This window comes from Delphinus delphis, chromosome 16 (genome assembly GCF_949987515.2).
Source record: "Delphinus delphis chromosome 16, mDelDel1.2, whole genome shotgun sequence".
Taxonomy (NCBI): Eukaryota; Metazoa; Chordata; class Mammalia; order Artiodactyla; family Delphinidae; genus Delphinus; species Delphinus delphis.
The window spans coordinates 27,768,172-27,775,231 of NC_082698.1; the positions used below are offsets into that span (position 1 = coordinate 27,768,172).

General features: G+C 34.4%; 1 long non-coding RNA gene across 1 annotated transcript in view; it reads left to right on the plus strand.

The window, feature by feature from the left end:
- Window positions 1-6,330, plus strand: part of LOC132439701 (uncharacterized) — a 33,421-nt gene extending 27,091 nt beyond the window's left edge. Inside the window, exon 7 of the long non-coding RNA XR_009522401.1 lies at window positions 6,116-6,330. This is a non-coding gene — a long non-coding RNA (uncharacterized lncRNA). The remainder of the gene's footprint in view (window positions 1-6,115) is intronic.
- Window positions 6,331-7,060: the final 730 nt, after the last annotated feature.

Genomic DNA, 7,060 nt, shown 5'->3' on the forward strand with positions numbered 1-7,060 from the left:
ATAAGCAAAATAAAAATACTAATAGAAATAGAAATATTTTCAACATAGATCTTAAAAAGTAAGTTTCATACATATGTAAAGAGCTATAATGAGCCATTAGGATGAAAAAAAAAAGCCCTATTTAAAATTGGCTAATTCATGTGATTAGACTCTTCAAAAACACAGAAGTAAAAATATCCAAAAAGCAGATTAAAATATTGAGCTTTCTTGATTATAAGAGAAAAGACAGATAAAAACGAGACATCGCCTTCATTTATCACATTGTCAAAGGTTAAAAAAAATGAGACCTAGTATTGACAAAGGGATTGTGTTTTATCAGATGGTCATTTATATACTGCTGGTAGGAGTGTGAATTAATCCAATGCTTTGGAAAGCAATTTGATAATATGAATTTAAAACTTTAATCATATTAATACACTTGACTCAATAATTCCCCCTTTAGGAATTTATCATAAGGAAGTAATCAGATGATGTTTATCAGGATATATCTACAAGGATATTTATTGAATTATTATAAATAATAGTTTTAGTAGAAACCTTTTGGACTGTCTACCTAGGTCATAGTGACTGATTTTATGGATTGTCTTACTTCCAACGGAGGGGCCTCCAGCAGTGATTTTGTACCACGTGGCAGCCTTCCTCCACCTCCACCACAGTGATCATAACTAAGCTGGTACTCACCCCAGCTGAGCCAGTCAGGTTTCCTTCCCTGGGAATTTAGACGACAGAGAGAATGACAGAGAGGAAATAGTACCTCTGTCAAATTGCACTTCTCAGTGTCTCCTGAATAGTCCGTGTATTCTTTTTTCAAAAGGAGAAGAATGCTGAGAGCAGAAAGGAGAAGCATGGGATAGCAAAATGCTTTCTAAAGTAGATGACTTAGGGAATCTGTACTGTAATAGCTTGTAGACACATCACTCCAATCTCTGCCTCTGTCCTCCTATGGTGCTCTCCCTATGTGTCTGTGTCTCTTTTCCTCTTCTTATAAGGACACCAGCCATTAGATTAAGAGCCCACTCTACCCCAGTATGACCTCATCTTAACTAACTACATCGGCAATGACCTTATTTCCAAATAGGGTCACATTCTGAGGTACTGGGGGTTATGACTTCAAAATATCTTTTAGGGATCACAGTTGAGCCTATGACACATGACTCCAACAAACCTTGAACTCTTGTTCAGATGTTGTATAATCTCATATTTAACTCTCTGTACTCTTTCACTTAGGTGGTCAAATCCCACACATCAGATGTTGGAAAGTTCTGTGATTCTAGAGCCTGCATTTTTCATAATGAGCCCTTTCTCATTGTGCCATTATTTTTACTTTGAGAACTCTTTTATTTATTTGCCAGAGGGATAGATGCTTGGCTGATGGAGGGAGAGTGGAGTTGATGACTTGTCTGTTGTGTAAATAGACTTTTAATTAATAAGCATCACATCCCACTTATTCCCTCTGTTGTACCTGACGTTTCCCAGCTAAAAGCTTCTCCGGTATTCTGAGGAACTGATTAGTGCCCTCGGCTGTATCACTCACCATGTTCTCTGGGCAGTAGCTTCCTCTTACTGGCTTCATTCATTACCCTTCCTTTATCCATTCTCTAACTTCCAAATATTGGTTGAAATCTTTCATTTGCTTATGGGCTCCCTCATTATTTTCACCATCTTAAGTTTTATTTATGTGGATGTTATTTCTCTGTCATCATTTTTTTTTTTCTGTCATCATTTTAACGGGAGGTGGTTCCAATAGGGAATGGGGAAAACTGTGTGTTCATAGCCATCTAAAAATGTGTATGTACGTACTTAGTTTTTTGATAGATATTACCAAATTAGTTTTCCTTTTATATTTCTCAATTCTTTTTCTTAGTTCTTGCATTGAAACTTGAATATAATGTTGTTAGTGGTCATCCTTATCTTATCCTATTTAGGTGGAAATGCTAATATTTCATCATTAAATATGATTTTTGTTGTAGATTAGTATCCTTTGTGAGACTGAGAAATTTTCTTAATATTTCTGCTGAGTTTTTAAAAATCTGTGTTGGGTTTTGACCTTATTCAGTTATCTTAGTATCTGTTGAGCTGATGGAGCTTCCTCCTTTAATATGTTAATGTAGCGAATTATATTAACATAGTTCCTAATTCAGAATCATTCATGGATTCCTGGGATGAACGTTTCTTGCTCAAGATGTATTGCTGGATTGATTTGCTAACATGTCATTTCAGATATTTCATCTGTGAGCATAAGTAAATTTGGCCTACCCTCCCCCCTTTTTTTTAGATACCAAATGCCATCCTAGTTTGGTGTTGGTAGCAGGATTATGCTAGCTTTTTGGAACAAACTGGAGGAGTTTCGTCCTTTTCTAAATGCTGATACAAATTATATAGCATAAAAATGATCATTTCTTTGAGATTTGTTAGGACTCAGACAAAATTATCTGAATCAGATGCTGTTGTTTTGAGGAGTAGAACTTTTCCATTTCTTTTGTAAATATCAGTCTCTTCAGGTTTTCTACATATTCTTGAGTCATTTAAAAGTATTTAAAATATTATGAAATATATCATTCAGAACTAAAACATAACAAATATATGTATCCATCCTACCTCCATCAAATCCAAACCTTTTTTTACTTGCTTAATTTTTTAAAAAGAAATAAAGGATTAGAGATGTATTTGAAATCCCTAACGTTCTTCCTCCCAATTCTATTCCTTTCATTCTCTCCCCACACATATCATTATTCTGAATTTGGTGCTTATAATTCCCATGCATGTTTTATACTTTACATACATATGTATTCTTAAATAACATATAGCATTGTTTTGAATGTTTTCACAATTTATACAAATACAATTATATGCCATGTATTGTTCTGTATCTTCCTTGTTTTCCTCGTCTTTAGTTTTAACCTAGTTTCTTCATTTAAACCACCGTGTAACATTTCTTTCATGAATGTACCAAATTTTTTTTATCCATTCTTTCCTGGTGAATATTTAGGAATTTTTTACACAGATATTCATGTCTCCTGGAACTCCTGGCACAGATATTCATGTCTCCTGGAACTCCTGTATCAGAGTTTCTATAAAATATGTAACTATAAATGTAATTGTTGGTACCCCAAAAAAGTGCTCTTCAACTTTGCCAGATTCTGCCAAAAATTCTTCCACAGTATTTATACAAATTTATATTCCCTTAAGTAATATGAGGTTTCTTGTTTCTTCACATCTTTATCCACATTTGGTATTTTCACATTTTTTTCTTTTTTTTATTGAATAGAAGATTCTTTAGAGTCTATAAAGGTTATTTTCACATTTTTAATTTTTTCAATCTAGTGAATGTGAAATGGTATCACATTTTAATTTGCATTTTATTGATCACCAGTTATTCAGATTGTTATTCTATGAGTTGCTTCTTCCCATCATTTATTTTCTATTTCATTTTGGCTTTTATCTTTACTAATTTCATCTACTTTAATTGGATTTATTTAATAAATTTATTTATTTGTTTTTTAATTAATTAATTAATTATTTTTGGCTGTGTTGGGCCTTTGTTGCTGCGCATGGGCTTTCTTCAGTTGCGGCGAGTGGGGGCTGCTCTTCAGTGTGGTGCGCGGGCTTCTCATTGCAGTGGCTTCTCTTGTTGCGGAGCACGGGCTCTAGGTGCACGGGCTTCAGTAGTTGTGGCACACGGGCTCAGTAGTTGTGGCTCGCGGGCTCTAGAGCGCAGGCTCAGTAGTTGTGGTGCACGGGCTTAGCTGCTCCACAGCATGTAGGATCTTCCTGGACCAGGGCTCGAACCCATGTGCCCTGCATTGGCAGGCGGATTCTTAACCACTGTGCCACCCAACGCAGCCAAAAATAAATAAATAAATTTATTTTAAAAAAATTGTTAGTCTTTAATTTTATTGCATTGTGATTAGGATAAATCATTACTTTTTGAAACTCCTTGGGATTTTCTTTCAATATATATGACTATTTCATTTGTGTTTGAAAAGTAGGTATAAGTCTTACATGTACTATTATATCAGCTTTTTAAAATTGCTTTTAGATATTAATTAATTTGAAAATAAATTTTATAAATATACATTAAAAATAAAGAAACAAGATACACTGCACACCTATGTAGCTTAATACAAGTAATAGAATAATTCTATTATGTTTGAAATATACTTTATACCTCATCCCAATCTCATCTCCTTTACTCCCCCTTCAGAAATAAATAATATCTTGAATTTTTTTCTTTAGCATGCCTTTGCCATTCACATGTTTTATTCCTAAACAATGTTGGTTTTGTGTTTTTGGACTTACACTAGTGAAATCATACTGTATATATTCTTCTGCAGTTTGCTTCCTTTTCACTTAACATTACATTCCTGAGATTATCCATGCAGCTATGCATAGCTGTAATGAATTTATTTTCACTGTGATAGAGTATTTAATTGTATAAATAGTTTATAATTTATCCATGTTACTGTTGATAGTATTTGGATTGTGTCAGATCTTTTGCTAGTCCATAACAGTGGTGCTGTGAATGTTCTTATACATGTCTTTTGGTACACGTGCACAGCGGTTTCTTTAGAATATATACCTAAAGTGGAATTCCATGATCATAGGGTTAGTGCATCTTTCACTTTCCAAGATGATGTTAAATTGTTTTCCAAAACAATTATAATAATTTACATTCCAACTAACATTTTATACTCTACTGGGCTCTTTATGATGTGTACTTTCAAGTCTTCACCTATTTTTTCTATTGGATTATTTGTCTTTCCTCTTTTAATGAAATATATAAATTCTTTATATATATTGGACTTTAAACTTTTTTCAATTATATGCATAGCAATACCTTCTCCAATTTTGTGGTATGTTTACTTCTCTTTCTTTATAGTAGCTTTTGATTAATAGAAATTCTTAATTATAATTAATAAAACTTAGTATTATTACTGATAGTAATTTATTCATATTACTATTATCATCATCACTAATGGCTTGTGCCTTTTATATCTTATTTAAGAACTTCTTCCCTAACCCTAGGTGGTAAAGATAGTCTTTTATATGTGTTGAATTTAACAAATAAGTAAATATATGTGAAGCTCATAGAACAGTACCTGTCATATTAAAGTGTTCCATAAATTAGCTATATTAATATTATCAATTTTATCTTACTTTGTCAATTCTTAGATGCACATTTTTCACATTTTTGCATCTGTGGTAGGCTGAATAGTGCTCCCCCCACTCCCCAGCAAAGATATACAGGTCCTAACCTGGAACTAAGGTTACTTTGCAAATGTGATTAAATTAAGGATTTTGAGATGGTGAGATTACCCTGGGTTATCTGGGTGGGCCCTAAATTAGCAAGTGTCTTTATAAGAGAGAGGCAGAGGGAGGTTTGACTGCAGTGACAGAAGGGAGAAGGCAATGTGACAATGGAAGTAGAGAGAAATTTGAAAATGCTATGCTGTTGGCTTTGAAGATGAAGGAAAAGGCCACGAGCTAAGGAATACAGCTCTAGAAGATGGAAAAGGCAAGGAAATGTGTTCTCCCCTAGAACCTCTGGAGGGAACATGGCCCTGACCACACTTTGGTTTTGGCCCGTTGAAACTGATTTCAGACTTCTAGCCTCCAGAAATATAAGAGGATAAATGCATGTTGTTTTAAGCACCATGTTTGTGGTAATTTGTTACAGCAGCCATAGGAGATATACTGATAACATGGAATACTCTTTAAGAAATGCTTTGATCACCTTTGTTCCTGATGGCAGTGTGCGGACAATAGGGTTGGAGGTCAAGGATGAAGCCAAAAACTCTTTGTAAGATTCAGGCTCTGAGTATGAAAACATTTTAGGAATATTTTAATCAGCTTATTTCTCTCAAATTTTCTTCCTTATGCATGAACATGAAATCTGTGTTTAAGTAAGTTTATAATAGTATAAGATTAAAAATGCTAATTAGTAAGAAAACATTGTCCTATAGTTTAATTAGCATGTTTTTCCTGTCTTAAGGTAGTGGTGCATCATAGAATTGTTGGCATCTGAGATTCTCTGAAATTTAGTGGTGTTGTTGTTGTTATTATTAATAACTTGTACCTTTTATGTCTTGTTTAAGGAATTCTTTCCTACCCATAGGTTATAAAGATAACCTCTTTATAAGTCCCAGATAATCCCAGATAATCTCTGGGACTTCCCTGGTGGCACAGTGGTTAAGAATCCGCCTGCCAATGCAGGGGACACGGGTTCAGTCCCTGATCCAGGAAGATCCCACATGCCGCGGAGCAACTAAGCCTGTGAGCAACAACTACTGAGCCCACGTGCCGCATCTACTGAAGCCCACATGCTCTAGAGCCCATGCTCCGCAACAAGAGAAGCCACCACAGTGAGAAGCCCACGCACCACAACAAAGGTTAGCCCCTGTTCGCCACAACTAGAGAAAGCCTGCGCACCGCAACGAAGACCCAACACAGCCAAAAAACAATAAAATAAAAACTTTTAATCATTAAAAAAAGATAATCTCTGATATTGTGTTCTAAAAATATTATAGTTTGCCCTTTATATTTAGATTCTGAATTCACTAAGAATTGATTTTTGTAAGGTAGGGGTCCAATTTAGTTACTTTTCATATGGATAACAAAGTACCATTTATCAGAAAAAGCTATCCTTTCTTCACTGCTCCTTTTTACCAGCTCTTTTGTAGGTCAAGTTTTCATTTATTCATGGGTCTGTTTCTGGGCTATTTTATTTTATTGGCTACATTTTTTATCTCTACGTTAGTAAGATACATTTTAATTATTAGGGATTTATAGTAATTATTTATATTTTGTATGGCAAGTCCTCCCATCTAGTTCTTCAGAATCACCTTGTCAATTTTCCCCTCTTCCCAAAACACTTTTAGGATTTTGATTGGAATTTATCAGATCTACGGATTCATTTGGGGAGAACTGGCATCTTCACAGCACTGAGTCCATGACTGTGATATAGCCCTCCATTTATTCAGTTATTCTATAATGTTACTCAGTGAAGTTTAATAATATTCTCCTCCAAGGTCTTAGATGTATTTTGCTAAATTTATTCCTA